The 16812-nt window shown below is 36.5% G+C and overlaps 1 pseudogene; it reads right to left on the minus strand.

Annotated features, from left to right (window-relative positions):
• Positions 1-5275: 5275 nt before the first annotated feature.
• LOC123939191 overlaps positions 5276-16812 on the minus strand; it is a 35311-nt pseudogene continuing 23774 nt past the window's right edge.

Below are 16812 nucleotides of genomic sequence, written 5' to 3' on the forward strand. Positions count from 1 at the left end.
TGTATTTTTTTTGGTGTTAGTTGTGATCTCTCCTCTTTCATTCATGATTTTATTTATTTGGGTCCTTCTCTTTTCTTATTGATAAGTATGACCAGGAGTTTATCAATCTTATTAATTCATTCAAAGAACCAGCTCCTAGTTTCATTGATTTTTTTTTCTTTTGTTTCTATTTCATTGATTTCTGCTCTGATCTTTGTGATTTCTCTTCTCCTGCTGGGTTTATGGTTTCTTTCTTGTTCTTTCTCCAGCTCCTTTAGGTGTAGGGTTAGGTTGTGTACTTGAGACCTTTCTTGTTTCTTGAGAAAGGCTTGTACTGCTATATATTTTCCTCTCAGGACTGCCTTTGCTGTGTCCCACAGATTTTGAACCATTGAGTCTTCATTATCATTTGTTTCCATGAATTTTTTAAATTCTTTTTAAATTTCCTGGTTGATCCATTCATTATGTAGAAGGATGCTGTTTAGTCTCCATGTATTTGGGTTCTTTCAAATTTCCTCTTGTGATTGAGTTCTAGCTCAGAGCATTGTGGTCTGAAAATATGCATGGAATGATCCCAATATTTTGATACTGGGTGAGACCTGATTTAGGACCCAGGATGTGATCTATTCTGGAGAATGTTCCATGTGCACTAGAGAAGAATGTGTATTCTGTTGCTTTGGGATGGAATGTTCTGAATATATCTGTGATGTCCATCTGGTCCAGTGTGTCATTTAAGGCCTTTATTTCCTTGTTGATCTTTTGCTTGGATGATCTGTCCATTTCCGTGAGGGGAGTGTTAAAGTCCCCTACTGTTATTGTATTATTATTGATATGTTTCTTTGATTTTGTAATTAATTTGTTTATATAGTTGGCTGCTCCTACGTAAAGGGCATAGATATTTTAAATTGTTAGATCTTCTTGTTGGATAGACCCTTTGAGTATGATATAGTGTCCTTCCTCTGTGGGAAACCGCCGTAAGGCTCGAGACGAGAGCCAAACCAGGCTCGGACTTGTGCCTCCTCCAATGTCTCACTGCCTGATACAAGGCAGAGAATAATGGAGTTGAGCTGCATTTGAGAAAGAGCCTGTGCCATGCACTGCATGCACTGCTTGCTCGCCTATGTGACTTCTCACATTCCCTCTAGATATTTGACCTTCAAAACAACCCAGATGAACTTGTTAATCTTCTAGTGTTTCTTGCTGTCCTGTTAGAAGCTATGAGATAATCTTTATTTATTTATTTATTTGACAGAGAGAAATCACAACTAGGCAGAGAGGCAGGCAGAGAGAGAGGAGAAAGCAGGCTCCCCGCAGAGCAGAGCCCAATGTGGCCCTGATCCCAGGACCCTGAGATCATGACCTGAGCTGAAGGCATAGGCTTTAACCCACTGAGCCACCCAGGCACCCCAAAGCTACGAGATAATCTTTCAAGTGAGTTTCTAATGGATGATGTTTACCATCCACCACCTGACACTGGTATGTCTGTAGTGAAAAATATTATGAAGCTGGTGTGTGAACCTTTAATCCTGCAGCAACACTTAGATAAGTCACCCTTTCACTGTAAGACTTCTATATACTCTCTTGTTTTTACTAATAAAGCGGCATTTGATAAAAATCATCCCAGGTGCTCCTCCTGCCCCCATCTCTTTGTCTCTTTGATTTCTTTCACCATTCTCTTACCCTTGCGTTCCTGGTCGATTTGTCACGCAGGCCGTGACATTCTTCATCTCTTATTATAGTCTTTGGCTTAAAATCTAATTGATCTGATATAAGGATTGCCACCCCAGGTTTCTTCTGATGACCATTAGCATGGCAAATTTTTTTCCATCCCCGCACTTTATTTTTTTTTTCTAAATATTTTATTTATTTATTTGACACACACAGAGAGAGAGAGATCACAAGTAAAGCAGCAGACAGAGAGGGGGAAGCAGGCTCCCTGTGGAGCAGAGAGCCCGATGCGGGGCTCGATCCCAGGACCCTGAGACCATGACCTGAGCCGAAGGCAACAGCTTAACCCACTGAGCCACCCAGGCGCCCCATCACCCCCCACTTTAAATCTGGAAGTGTCTTCACGTCTAAAATGAGTTTCTTGTAGGCAGCATATTGATGGGTTTTGTTTTTTTATCCACTCTGATACCCTATGTCTTTTGATTGAGGCATTTAGCCCATCAGCATTCAGGGTAACTATTGAGTGATAGGAGTTTAGTGCCATTGTATTGCCTGTAAGGTGACTGTTACTGTATATTGTCTCTGTTCCTTTCTGATCTATTACTTTTAGGCTCTCTCTTTGCTTAGAGCACCCTTTTCAATATTTCCTGTAGAGCTGGCTTTGTGTTTGCATTTTCTTTAATTTTTTGTTTGTTCTGGAAGCTTTTGATCTCTCCTTCTATTTTCAATGATAGCCTAGCTGGATATAGTATTCTTGGATGCATGTTTTTCTCGTTTAGTGCTCTGAATATATCATGACAGCCCTTTCTGGCCTGGCAGGTCTCTGTGCATAAGTCTGCTGCCAATCTAATATTTTTACCATTGTATGTTACAGACTTCTTTTCCCGGGCTGTTTTCAGGATTTTCTCTTTGTCAATGAGACTTGTCAATTTTAGTATTAGGTGACAGGTGTGGACCTATTCTTGTTGATTTTGAGGGGGGTTCTCTGCGCCTCTTGGATTTTGATGCTTGTTCCCTTTGCCATATTAGGGAAATTCTCTCCAATAATTCTATCCAATATACCTTCTTCTCCCCTCTCTCTTTCTTCTTCTTCTGGGATCCCAATTATTCTAATGTTGTTTCATCTTATGGTGTCATTTATCTCTCGAATTCTCCCCTTGTGGTCCAGTAGCTGTTTGTCCCTGTTTTGCTCAGCTTCTTTATTCTCTGTCATTTGGTCTTCTATATCACTAATTCTTTCTTCTCCCTCATTTATCCTAGCAGTAAGAGCCTCCATTTTTTATTGTACCTCATTAATAGATTTTTTTATTTCAACGTGGTTAGATTTTAGTTCTTTTATTTCTCCAGAAATGCCTTTTATATCTCTAGAGAGGGTTTCTTTAATATCTTTCATGCCTTTTTCGAGCCCAGCTAGAACCTTCAGAATTGTCATTCTGAACTCTAGATCTGACATATTACCAATGTCTGGGTTGATTATGTCCCTAGCCTTTGGTACTGCCTCTTGTTCTTTTGTTTGTGGTGAATTTTTCTGCCTTGTCATTTTGTCCAGATAAGAGTATATGAAGGAGCAAGTAAAATGCTAAAAGGGTGGCAAAGACCCCAGAAAAATGCGCTTTAACCAAATCAGAAGAGACCCCAAATTGTGGGGGGGAGAAAGGGGATAAGAAGAGGTTTAAAAAAAGAAAAAGAAAAAAAATTTAAAAAAGAAAACAAATAAAGAAAAAATATAAAAATGAAAGAAAAAAATATATATTAGATAAACTAGTTTAAAAACGTTAATAAAAGGGTAAAATTTTATAAAATTTATCAGAAGAAAAAAGAAATGAAAAAAATAATTAAATTAACCTCAAGACTAAAGAATCATGGGGAGAAAGCCATGAGTTCCGTGCTTTGCTTTCTCCTCCTCTGAAATTCCCCTGCTGTCCTGGGGTGTTGAACCTGCTTTCCTTAATAGATGAACTTTGTCCTGGCTGGAGTTTTTGTTGATCTTCTGGTTGAGGGGCCTTTTGTAGTGACTCTCAAGTGTCTTTGCCCAAGGCAGAATTACACCGCCCTTACTGGGGGCCAGACTAAGTAATCCGCTTATGTTCGCTTTGTGGAGCTTTTGTTCCCTGAACGTTTTCTGTAGATTTTGGGAGGATGGGAATGAAAATGGCGGCCTCTCAGTCTCCACCCCAGAGAAGCTGAGAGCCCGGGGCCCCACTCCTCAGTGCGCCCCCAGAGAACAGCGCTCAATCACTCCCATATCCCCGGCCTCCAGCCGCACTGCAAGCTCATCCAGCCTGCGACCGGTTCAGGGTAACCCTGAGCTGAGAGATCAGTCCTTGTCTCTGTCTCTGTAGCCGGCTTTCCTGTACTAATACCTGTGAGCTCTGTGACACTCCAACACCCCTGATCCTTCTGTGACCCTGCAGGGCTTGGGCCACGATAACCCCGGATGGGCTTCATGCCGGTTTAGCCTCTGGAGCAATGTCCCTCAGTGGAACAGACTTTTAAAAGTCCTGATTTTGTTCTCCGTTGTTCCGTCGCTTGCTGGGAGCCAGCCCCTCTCCCCACGATCTACCTTCCCATCATTTTGGATTCACTTCTCCGCCAGTCCTACCTTTCAGAAAGTGGTTGATTTTCTGTTTCTAGAATTGCTATTTTTCTTCTCTTCGATCTCCCATTGGATTTGTAGGTATTTGAAATGTTTAGATAAGCTATCTAGCTGATCTCTTGCTACCTGATGTAGTCTCAGCCTGCTACTTCTCTGCCATCTTGACTCCTCCCCTCCAATCAGTGACCTGCATAATTTATAAGAAAACTCATGGTCAATTCTTTCTCAGCTTTGAAAACTCACTATCAAAAACTATTCTATTAATTACTACATATACTTTGCATCTGAGTTTATATCCACAGATCCAATGTCCATCAAAGTCAACATAACCTTTAAAGCTCATGGGCACTATCTGTTCCAAGAAAAGTGAATTTAGTCATGGTGTACTTCAAAATAGATTGGCTATTACATTTACAAATGGAGCCTGCAGGGGGTTGTATAACTCAAATGAAAAAATGCAGTAATTAAAAAGGTTTGCTTGAAAACCCAAAATGAACAGAGTGGAAGGAAAAATTAAATAGTGATAATATGACACTTACATTAAGTTGTTCACTTTTCCTTTTGCCATTGGCCTGTATTTTAAATTATAGATAAGATAAAAAGTAGATATGTTCTTGTTTGTCTTTGTTGGAGTCCTTATGTTTAACTCTTAAAAATGTGTAGAGAAAAGGCATAGGAAACATAGTGGTCAAAATAAATCACTGGACAGAAATAAAATGTATTAGCCTAAGAGACAAGATTTGGAGTCATATTTTAACAATTACTGTTTAATAATCGGAAAATATTTAAATTTTCTTGCTTCCATTTCCTCATTTGAAAGTGGTCTCAAAATATTTATATCATATGATTGTTATAGAATACAAAATAATCTATAAAATTTCTTATCTGGGAACAAAAAAAAATAGCCAATGCTCAAGAAACATTATCTTTGTCTCGTAAACTCACTTATTTTTAACAACTTAACTATTACACTGATCAATGAACTTAAGATTTTCTTCATGTATTACTAGAAGAGAGATAATTACAATATGTTTAAAATGTTAACAAATACAGAAACCAAGATTCATTTGACACTGGGTAACCTTGACGAATGGATAACCTTGAAGAATGGGATTAAGTTTGCTGGGGTTTTACATTTTCACATTTACTCAGCCACCTTTTAAAGGATCCCTTGACTTCACCATTCTTCAGATTGTAGATGAGAGCGTTCAACACAGGCGTGAAAATAGTATAGAACACTGATACTACTTTATCATGGCTATTCAGCCTGTAGGCCTTTGGTCTCATGTAGATAAAAATAGCAACTCCATAAAAGAGTCCCACAAAGTGAGTAGCAAATGGAGAAAGCTTTCTTGTGGACTTCTGTAGTATGCATGTGGAGAATAGCTAAGAGGATGAGACAATAGGAAATCAGAACGAGGGGAAAAGGGACCAGAAGCATTAACATGCAGCAAATGTACATGACATTTTCAAGGACTGATATATCAGCACAAGCCAAACGCACCAGTATGAGGGCCTCAAAGAAGAAAATTATTGAACTCATGAGATCTGCAAAATGGAAAACACAGGGTAGCAGCAGCCTGCATGATCCCATCAGCTGCCCCCAGGAACCAGGACCCCACAGTCATTCTCAGGCCTATTTGCCAGTTGAGATTATGAATTCAACTGCAATTACCCAATGAGAATTGTGTATTACAGTGCGTGGGAAACAGTCCCATAGCAGTCATAGGACATTGCTGCTAAGAGGAAATTTTCTCCACCACCCAGTGTGAGACAAATATCTGCAACCCACAGCAAGCAGGGGAGTTGGACTTCAGGCCAGTCAAGTAGTCAGTTGACATTTTGGGCACAATGGTGTAGACTAGCATCATGTCCATGAGGGAGAGTTGACTCAGTAAGAAGTACAGGGTTGTGTGGAACCTAGGGTCCAGGAGAATCAGGAGCATCCTGAGGGCATTGCATTTAAGGAAGCAATGGCTATTGTCACCACCACGATGAAGAGGAAAAGATGGGGTTTTGTGTGAGAGGTTTATTAGGAGAATAAATCTGTGGTTGTATTACTCTTCTCCATGATTTCTGCTGGTGTGATACTGCAAATGGAAAACTGGATAAGGAAGGGGCTTTTTCATCTAAAGACCCTAGATTAACTTCATGATTTTTAGACATGTATTGCATATGGAATCCAGGGTCCTTATTTAAAGTTCTACTTCCAAGCTAAAATGGGACTTGACTTACACTGTCCCTGCTCCATACATCAACTTTTTAATGTTTTAAATGAGGTCACTTCACACTAAATGAGGTCACTTAACACACTTTACACTAAAGTTTATTGGTTGAATAAGAGAATAAATCAAATGGATTAAAAGTAGAAAACATAAAGAGTCATGTCATCTGCGAAGAGAGAGAGTTTGACTTCTCCCTTGCCAATTTGGATACCTTTTATTTCTCTTTGTTGTCTGATTGCCATTGCAAGGACTTCTAATACTATGTTGAACAATAGTGGTGAGAGTGGGCATCCTTGTCGTGTTCCTGATATCAACAGGAGAGCTGCAAGCTTTTTCCCATTGAGGATGATATTTGCTGTGGGTCTTTCATAGTTAGATTTTATGCAGTTCAGGAATGTTCCCTATATCCCTATACTTTGAAGCGTTTTCATCAGGAACGGATGCTGGATTTTGTCAAATGCTTTTTCTGCATCAATTGAGAGGACCATGAGGTTCTTCTCTCATCTCTTATTGATTTTTTCTGTCACATTGATTGATTTGTGAATATTGAACCATCCTTGTAACCAAGGGATGAATCCACCTGGTCATGGTGGATGGATAAACTTTTTAATGTGCTACTGGATCCTGTTTGCTAGGGTCTTGTCGAGAATGTTAGCATCCATATTCATCAGTGATATTAGTCTGAAATTCTCCTTTTTGGTAGGGTCTTAGCCTGGTTTGGGGATCAGGGTAATGCTGGCTTCACAAAAAGAGTCTGGAAGTTTTCCTTCTGCTTCAATTAATTGAAACAACATCAGGAGAATTGGTGTTATTTCTTCTTTGAAAGTTTGGTAGAATTCCCCAGGGAATCCTCAGGACCTGGACTCTTGTTTTGGGGGGAGGTTTTTGATCACTGATTCAATCTTGTTACTAGATATCGGTCTATTCAGGTTGTTAATTTCTTCCTGGTTCAATTTTGGGGGTTTATAGTTTTCCAGGAATGCATCCATTTCATCTAGGTTGCTTAGCTTTTTTTCATATAACTGATGGTAATAATTTCTGATGATTGTTTCTATTTCCTTAGTGTTAGTTCTGATCTCTCCCTTTTCATTCATAATTTTATTAATTGGGCTTTCTGTTTTTTTCCTTTGGATTAGTGCGGCCAATGGTTTATTGATCTTATTGATTCTTTAAAAAAAACCTTCTAGTTTCACTGATGTGTTCTACTGTATCTCTGGTGTCTACCTCACTGATCTCTGTTCTAATCTTGATTATTTCCCTTCTTGCGTGTGGAGTTGGTTTGATTTGTTGTTCATTCTCTAGTTCTTTAAGGTGTAGAGACAACTGGTGTATTCTGGATTTTTCAATTTTTTTGAGGGAGGCTTGGATGGCTATGCATTTCCCCTTAGAACCGCCTTTGCTGTATCCCATTGGTTTTGGACTGAAGTGTCTTCATTCTCATTGATTTCCATGAATTGTTTAAGTTCTTCTTTGAAGTCAAACTCTCTCTCTTCGCAGATGACATAATTCTTTATATGGAAAACCCCAAGGACTCAACCCCCAAAGTACTAGAACTCACACAGCAGTTCAGTAACGTGGCAGGATACAAAGTCAATGTACAGAAATCAGTGGCTTTCTTATACACTAATAATGAAAAGACAGAAAGGGAAATAAGAAATTCCATTCCATTTACTATAGCACCAAGAATCATAAGATACCTGGGAATAAATGTAACAGAAGAGGAAAGGATCTGTACCTGAGGAACTACAGAACACTCATGAAAGAAATTGATGAAGACACAAAAACATGGAAGATCATTCCTGCTCTTGGATTGGAAAAATAAACATTGTTAAAATATCTATACTGCCTAGAGCAATCTATACTTCTAATGCCATTTCGATCAAAATTACAGGGGTATTTTTTAAAGAGCTAGAGCAAATATTCCTAAAATTTGTATGGAATCAGAAGAGACCCGAATTGCTAAGGAAATTTAAAAAAAGAATAATAAATGGTGGCATCATGTTACCTCATTTCAAGCCTTACTACAAAGCTGTGACCACAAAGACAGCATGGTACTGGCAGAAAAACAGACCCACAGACCAGTGGAACAGAGTAGAGCCCAGATATGGACCCTCAACTCTATGGTCCAATAATCTTCGACAAAGCAGGAAAAATATACAATGGAAAAAAGACAGTCTCTTCAATAAATGGTGCTGGGAAAACTGGACAGCTATATATAGAAGAATGACATTTGACCATTCTCTTATACCTTACACAAAGATAAACTCGAAATGGATAAAAGACCTCAATGGGAGACAGGAATCTATCAGAATCCTAGAGGAGAACATAGGCAGTAACCTCTTCGATATCAGCCACAGCAACTTCTTTCAAGTTATGTCTCCAAAGGCCAAGGAAACAAAAGCAAAAATGAACTTTCAGGACTTCATCAAGATCAAAAGTTTCTGCACAGCAAAGGAATCAGTCAACCAAACAATAAGGCAACCCACGGAATGGGAGAAGATATTTGCAAATGACAATACAGACAAAAGGTTGATATCCAGGATGTATAAAGAACTCCTCAAACTCAACACACACAAAACCGATAATCCTATCAAAAAAATGGGTAGAAGATATGAACAGAAACTTCTACAATGAAGACATACAAATGGCTATCAGACACATGAAAAAATGCTCATCATCACTAGCCATCAGGGAGATTCAATTAAAACCACATTGAGATATCATTTACACCAGTTAGAATGGCAAAAATTAGCAAGACAGGAAACAATGTGTGTTGAAGAGGTGCTGGAGATTGGGGAACGCTCTTCCACTGTTTGTGAGAATGCAAGTTGGTGCAACCACTTTGGAGAACAGTGTGGAGATTCCTCAATAAGATGTAGTGAAATGAAGAGCCATCTGTACCCCAATGTTTATAACAGCAATGTCCATGGTCATCATCCTGTGGAAAGAACTAAGATGCCTTTCAACAGACAAATGGATAAGGAAGATGTGCTCCATATACACGATGGAATATTATGCCTCCATCAGAAGGGATGAATACCCAACTTTTGTAACAACATGGACAGGACTGGAATAGATTATGCTGTGTGAAATAAGTCAAGCATAGAAAGTCCAGTATCATACGGTTTCACTTATTTGTGGAGCATAACATAGAACCTGGAGGACATGGGGAGATGGAGAGCAGAAGGGAGTTGAAGAAAATTGAAAGGGGAGATGAACCATGAGAGACTATGGACTCTGAAAAACAACCTGAGTGTTTTGAAGGGACAGGTGATCAGAGTTTGGGGAACCAGGTGGTGGGTAATGGGGAGAGCACGTATTGCATGGAGCACTGGGTGTGCTGCAAAAACAATGAATACTGTTATGGTAAAAAAGAAAAAGTATAAAACAACTGTCAATGTCTATATTGTACATAGTAAAAACAAAATATTTATTATTTACAATATGATTTATGTTGTCATTTGAATCACTGTTTGTGTTATTATTTGCATCATCAATTGTATTATCATTATTGTGATTTCCTTATGGTTACTGAATCCAAAATTAACCAGCTAACAAAATAAACAGTCATTCAGAAGTCTGTCATTTACATTTGTTTGACTCACAGATTTTGATTTTTTTTCCAATTCTAAAAATCTCATCATAGTGTAATTAGTTCCTTTTTTTAATAAACAAATATTAAAGTTGTTTTAATATGGGTTAAAACAACACAAAATGGAATAGTCTAGTGTAAGTAAACAAAATTCTCTAATGAAGAAAGATAATATGCTTGATAATCAATAAAAAATGTTATTTTCTTACTATTAAAAATTATTTTTATTTACCTGATTTTTAAAATGCAAATAGTCTGATTCATTAATCTTTGATGTCAATAAATGCTTGAAGACAATAATAATAACTATAATAAGAAATAAAGTGATTAAGAAGACAGGAAAACAGTTTTAAAACAACTTCATTAACATAATTGTTAGTCACAGATAAAATATATTTGAAAAGAAAAAGCAATTTATTTTAATAAATTAGATATTACTAATTAACTAACATTAATTAGATTTATATATCTAAATTAGATATCTGGCCTTTCTTCTATAAATACCTTTTAATATTTAACACAATAGATCTATTTCCTTAGAAGATACAGTTGAAATCACTGAACCTACAGAAATGAGTATAACTTCATTAGGAAGGGTTGCATGTTGAGAATTGTTATTCACTGAAAAAAGGTAAGCTTTCTTGCATTTATGATTTTTTATGCCCATACTAATAACTCAACCCGTAAACATATGAACATAGCTGTGAAGAACACAGCACAAAGCTGTGAAGAGCCAATTCTCCTCTTTTATGAACAGAAAAATGCACTAATATATCTCTCTTTCATTTTTGTACATATACACATTTGCAGACGTATTTTTTCTGATATGGGCAGTACAGAAATATTTCATCTAAAACTTTAGAAATATCATTATCTAGAATTTGTCTGGTCGTTAGCTACTGCAGAGATAGGGAGAGTGATGAAACTTTTAATCTGAAGGGTTTGATTTTTTTAATTCCCTAATGCTATAAAACTTAAATGGCAGGGGTGCTTGGGTGGCTGTCAGTTAAGCATCTGCTTTCGGCTCAGGTCATGATCCCAGGGTCCTGTGATAGAGCCCTGCATCCAGCTCCCTGTCCCCTCTCCTAATTGTGCTCTCTCTTGCTATTTCTCTCTCACTCAAATACATAAATAAAATCTTTAAAAAAGAAATTAAATGGCAGACAGACCCAACCTCTTGCAAAGCCATTTCACACACACAAAGTTTGCCTAAGCGACATGTTGGAAGGCAGTGCCAGTGTCTTGCTAAATTATTACCATCACCTTGTGAACATTTTTATTTGAACTAACATAATAGCACATGGTATCATTGGCATCTTTGAGACGGTGTGATTAATCACTTGATACAAATAAGCACTCTATGCATGTGTGGATAAAGAACACTAGCCTTTAGATACATAGTTCTGTTTCAAAAATCATTTCTGTCATTTTCTGTATATGAAACGAAGAGTAAATTATTTAATCTTGTTTTATTTTGTTTACTTATATATTTTAAATTTTGCAACTTCTAAACAGATTATGCAAATAATTAGAAGATACTCCATACATGACTTTTGAAATAATTTTCCAAATTATTTTGCACAATAAAACAAATTTTTAATTTTAACTTATTAGTCTGTATCATTTTTTACCCATTTTTCACATGAATAGTAACTAGAAAGTCATAGCACAAAATGTCAATTTGATATTTGACCAAATGTTATTATAACAGAAAGGTGAAATTCTAAGGTAAACAGATGATAGAAACATAGTTGCACACACACACAGACGCACACACACACACACACACACGTGTATGTCTACATAAAAAATAATATCATTTAGAATATGACTCTTTAAGCAAAATAAAAATGTAGTAAATAAATAATTTTATAATAGTCTCCTTGGCTGTGAAAAATTGTGATGTGTAATACTTTAATAAATTAGGCTTCTCAGCCTACTATAACAGAAAATTTAAAATATTTTGGTTTAAATGTATTTCTTATTTTTATGTATATGGAGCTAATGCAATTTGACATTTTTCATTAAATATTATAAAAGAATTTTTAAACAAGAAACTTTTGGCATCCTTGATATATAAATGCATTTACTTGTGAGGTAGACAACCCCTTAATTAAGGGCTAATTAAAAGGCTACATTAACTCAGCAAATTATGGAATACATGCAGATGTTTATAAGTATTTCTTCTTTAGGTCAATTGTAGACAAAATTAATTCTAAAGTACTGAGTGATGTAAATCAATTTGAATGAAAGAAATTTAAAACTATAGATTTTTTTAAAGTGGGATACATATCCTGCCTCCAGGAATAAGTGATGGACAAATTGTAAGGTATATACATATATCATTCAGATAAAGACAAGGAGAATTTTCTTCATTATTTTAAAAGGAACAGCGTATATTTTCCCTATTTTTTTCCTATTTATTCTATGCCCTTTATTTGAAAAATGTTTGAGGAATCAATGTCCATTAACTTCAAAATCATGCCATATTCTGAGGTGGTAGAGAAATTGATTATAAGCTTTTTCTCCATATTCATACATACTTCTAAGCACAAGTAGAGACCATTGTAATAAACTATTGGAGTTTATTTCCAAAATTTATTTTTCTTTTCCTTCTACCATCCTACCCTTCACAAAGAAAACACCTTTATGCTCACAAGATAGTGATTTTACATGTGTAGTTTCTTTCAGTTAAAAGATCATTCAGTTGGACTGGAAGAAATTATGCTGAGCGAAATAAGTCAAGCAGAGAGAGTCACGTATCATATGGTCTCACTTATTTGTGGAACATAACAAATAATATGGAGGACATGGGGAGATGGAGAGGAGAGGTAGTTGAGGGAAACTGGAAGGGGAGACGAACCATGAGAGACTATGGACTCTGAAAAACAACCAGAGGGTTTTGAAGGGGTGGGGGGGGTGGGAGGTTGAGGAACCAGGTGGTGGGTAATAGGGAGGGCGTGTACTGCATGGAGCACTGGGTGTGATGCCAAAACAATGAACACTGTTATGCTGTAAATAAACAAATAAATGAATTAAAAAAAAGATAATTCAGTTAAAAATTCACTATTACGAATTCAATAATTTGACTGAATTGGCTACTTATTCAAGACCTTTTGGCTTACTGGTTCTGAGTGGACAAAACTGGCATCTTATATTTTCAGAATACATGTAGACAAAAGAATAAATACATGTATATAATAGTGAGACTTTTGTATCATTTTTTTCATGAGGATGAAATTTTAGAAAAGGTTAGTCTGCAATTCAAATTCTGGAGGGGAGAGGGGTAGGTGGTGGTTGAGCATGGTGGTAGATATTATGGAGGACATGTGTTGCATGGAGCACTAGGTGTGGTCCATAAACAATGAATTTTGGAAACTGAAAAAATTAAATTAAATTTTAAAAATATAATAAATATAAAGACAAGTTACAATTAAAAGAATGGAAACCCATATACCCAGCAAACACTGTTTAAAAAAAAAAAGCTGAATTGGTTATTATCAGATAAAATAGGCTTCAATACAAGGAAAATTACCAGAGCTAAAAGGGCTATATCATATTAATAAAAGGGTCAAGGCAACTTAGTGATGGAATGATACTAAAGATGTACACACTAACAATTACAACTATAAGATACATAAGCAAGCCCACAAAGCATTGGAGATTTCAATATTCTTTTCTTGGTAAACAGTATAACAAGTAAATAACACATTAAAAAGAATATATAAAAGACTCAAACAGCACCTGAAACCAGTTGAGATAACAGACATTTAAAGGACACGTCGCTCAAAGCTTATGTAGTCGTAAAAGGACCTAAGAAGCCAAAACAAATTTTTCCAGTGTTCCAAAATTCATTGTTTATGCCCCACACCCAGTGTGCCACATAATACGTGCCCTCCAGGACAGTCACACAGTTAGACATACAGATTAGAGGAACAAAATAGAAAATCAAAAAATAGTCCCACCCATAAATAATCAATGAGTTTTGACAAAGGTGTTGGGATAATTCCATTGAGAAAGACAGTTGTTCAACAACTGGAGCACTTGGGTTTCCATATATAAAATGAAACAAAACAAAACCTCAAATGATACTGCATACCACATACAAAAATCAGGTCAAAATAGATTATAGACAAGAATGTAAAACTAAAATTATGAAACTTCTAGAAGAAAGCATATGAAGAAAATTTCTGTGACCTTGGTTTAGGCATGAATTTCATAGGACAGAAAAAAAACTGAAAAATAAAAGTATATGATTCATAAATTGTTCTCCATCAAAATAAAATGTCAGCTCTTTAAAAAAATACAAATCACAATATTAAATATAAATAATTATAAATTATTTCCAAACATAATGGAAAAATTATTTCAAACAAATTAGACTTATCTTCCTAGTAGAGGGTAATAATCCACGAGACATATATATGATACTGGATCTTTCAAATAGGTTGACTACAAATGTTTGTTTACATCAGTGTTGAGAAGATTGCTTTCTGTTCCTGACATCATGCCATATTTATTTAGAAGTTGGATATGACCACTTCAATTTTCCTACACCTACAACGTACTAAGCCTGCACCAATGACATACTCAAAGAAAATAATTTTTGGCAAGGAAACAGAGATTTAAGTGTTTATTAAGGGCAAATGATGGGGGCGCCTGGGTGGCTCTGTGGGTTAAGCCTCTGCCTTCGGCTCAGGTCATGGTCTCAGGTGCTGGGATCAAGACCCACTTTGGACTATCTGCTCAGCAGGGAGCCTGCTTCTCTCTCTCTCTCTCTCTCTCTCTCTCTGACTGACTCTTTGCCTACTTGTGATCTCTCTCTGTCAAATAAATAAATAAAATCCTTTTTTTAAAGCAAATTATACAATGTACTAACTTACCTCCCAGGTTTTGGCAAAAGCAAAAGAACCCTGAATGGGAAGGTGGAGAGATGTAGCACTGTTAATGAAAACAGCAGATGCAAGGAACTGTCAAACAGAAAACCTGAAATGTTACTCCTGGAACTGAGCATATATGACGTAGTGACTTGAAGTAAACAACCTGTTTACGTTTCTTAACTGTGTGATGATAATAATAGATTTATTTATTAAGCATTTCTACATGAAAATATGTTTAGCACTTTACATACATTGACATGTATTTGCTTTAATTTCACAAATAGTCCACTGATCTATGGATTTCTGCATTTTGTAAGTATGCAAACAACATGAATGATTTTTTTCTATCTTTTTTCAGTTTTTTAATTAAAATTCCAGCAGTTGACATAATATATACTGTAATATTAGTCTCAGAAGTACAATTTAGTGCTTCAAAACTTATATACAATACCCAGTTTTTAAATAACATGCTTACATTTCATTATCCTGATGTAGTGTAATGGATGTTTAAATCGTCATAGATTTATGGTTCTCAAACTCCGGGGAATATTTGAATGATATGAATGGCCTGTTAATTGCAACTTGAGAAGCACTGTCTTTATTTGGACCTCAGTGTATTTTCTTAAATTTATTTTTAAAATTTCTTTTCAGTGTTCCAGAATTCATCGTTTATGTATCACACCCAGTGCTCCATGCAATACATGCCCTCCTTAATACCCACCACCAGGCTCACCCAACCTCCCACCCTCCACCCCTCCAAAACCCTTTGATTGCTTTCCAAAGTTTGTAGTCTCTCATGGTTCGTTTTCCCCTCCAATTTCCCCCAAGTCCCTTCTCTTCTCCATCTCTCCATGTTCTCCTCCATGCTATCTCTTATGCTCCACAAATAAGTGAAACCATATGATAATTGACACTCTCTGCTTGACTTATTTTACTCAGCATAATCTCTTCCAGTCCTGTCCATGTTTATACAAAAGTTGAGTATTCATCCTTTCTGAGGGAGGCATCATACTCCATTGTATATATGTAGCACATCTTCCTTATCCATTCATCCGTTGAAGGGCATCTTGGTTCTTACCACAGTTTGGCGACCGTGGCCATTGCTGCTATGAACATTGGGGTACAGATGACCCTTCTTTTCACTACATCTGTATCTTTGGTGTAAATACCCAAGAGTGCAATTGCAGGTCCTAGGGAAGCTCTATTTTTAATTTCTTAAGGAATCTCCAGACTGTTTACAACATCAGTGATTTGATAGTCCATCAACTCACCAATCCCCAAACGTATTCATGGGTCTGTGTTTTTAATCCTGCTTTTATCTTTACTCATTTATTATTTTGAATTACCATTATAAATAAGCTTTGTGTTCCTCTTCTGTAAAATACATAAAATAACATTGCTTAATTTGTAATATTTTTAGAATGATTAAACGAAATATTTGTAAACTATTTGGAAAATAATTCTGTTGTTTTTTTTTTGTTGTTGTTACTCTTGTTGTTGTTGTTGTTGTTGTTTTCCTGGTACTTATCACTGTATTCTTTTATTTTTAATAAATATATAATGTATTTTTATCCCCAGGGATACAGGTTTGTGAATTGCCAGGTTTACACACTTCACAGCACTCACTATAACACATACCTTCGCAAATGTCCACAACCCCACCACTCTTTCCCAAAACTCCTCCCCAGCAAAACCCTCAGTTTGTTTTGTGAGATTAAGAGTCACTTATGGTTTTTCTCCCTCCCGATCCCATCTTGTATCATTTATTCTTCTCCTACCCCCCTAACCCTCCATGTAGCATCTCCATGTCCTCATATCAGGGAGATCATATGATAGTTGTCTTTCTCCAATTGACTTATTTCACTAAGCATG

The sequence above is a fragment of the Meles meles genome, chromosome 3 (assembly GCF_922984935.1).
Source record: "Meles meles chromosome 3, mMelMel3.1 paternal haplotype, whole genome shotgun sequence".
NCBI lineage: Eukaryota > Metazoa > Chordata > Mammalia > Carnivora > Mustelidae > Meles > Meles meles.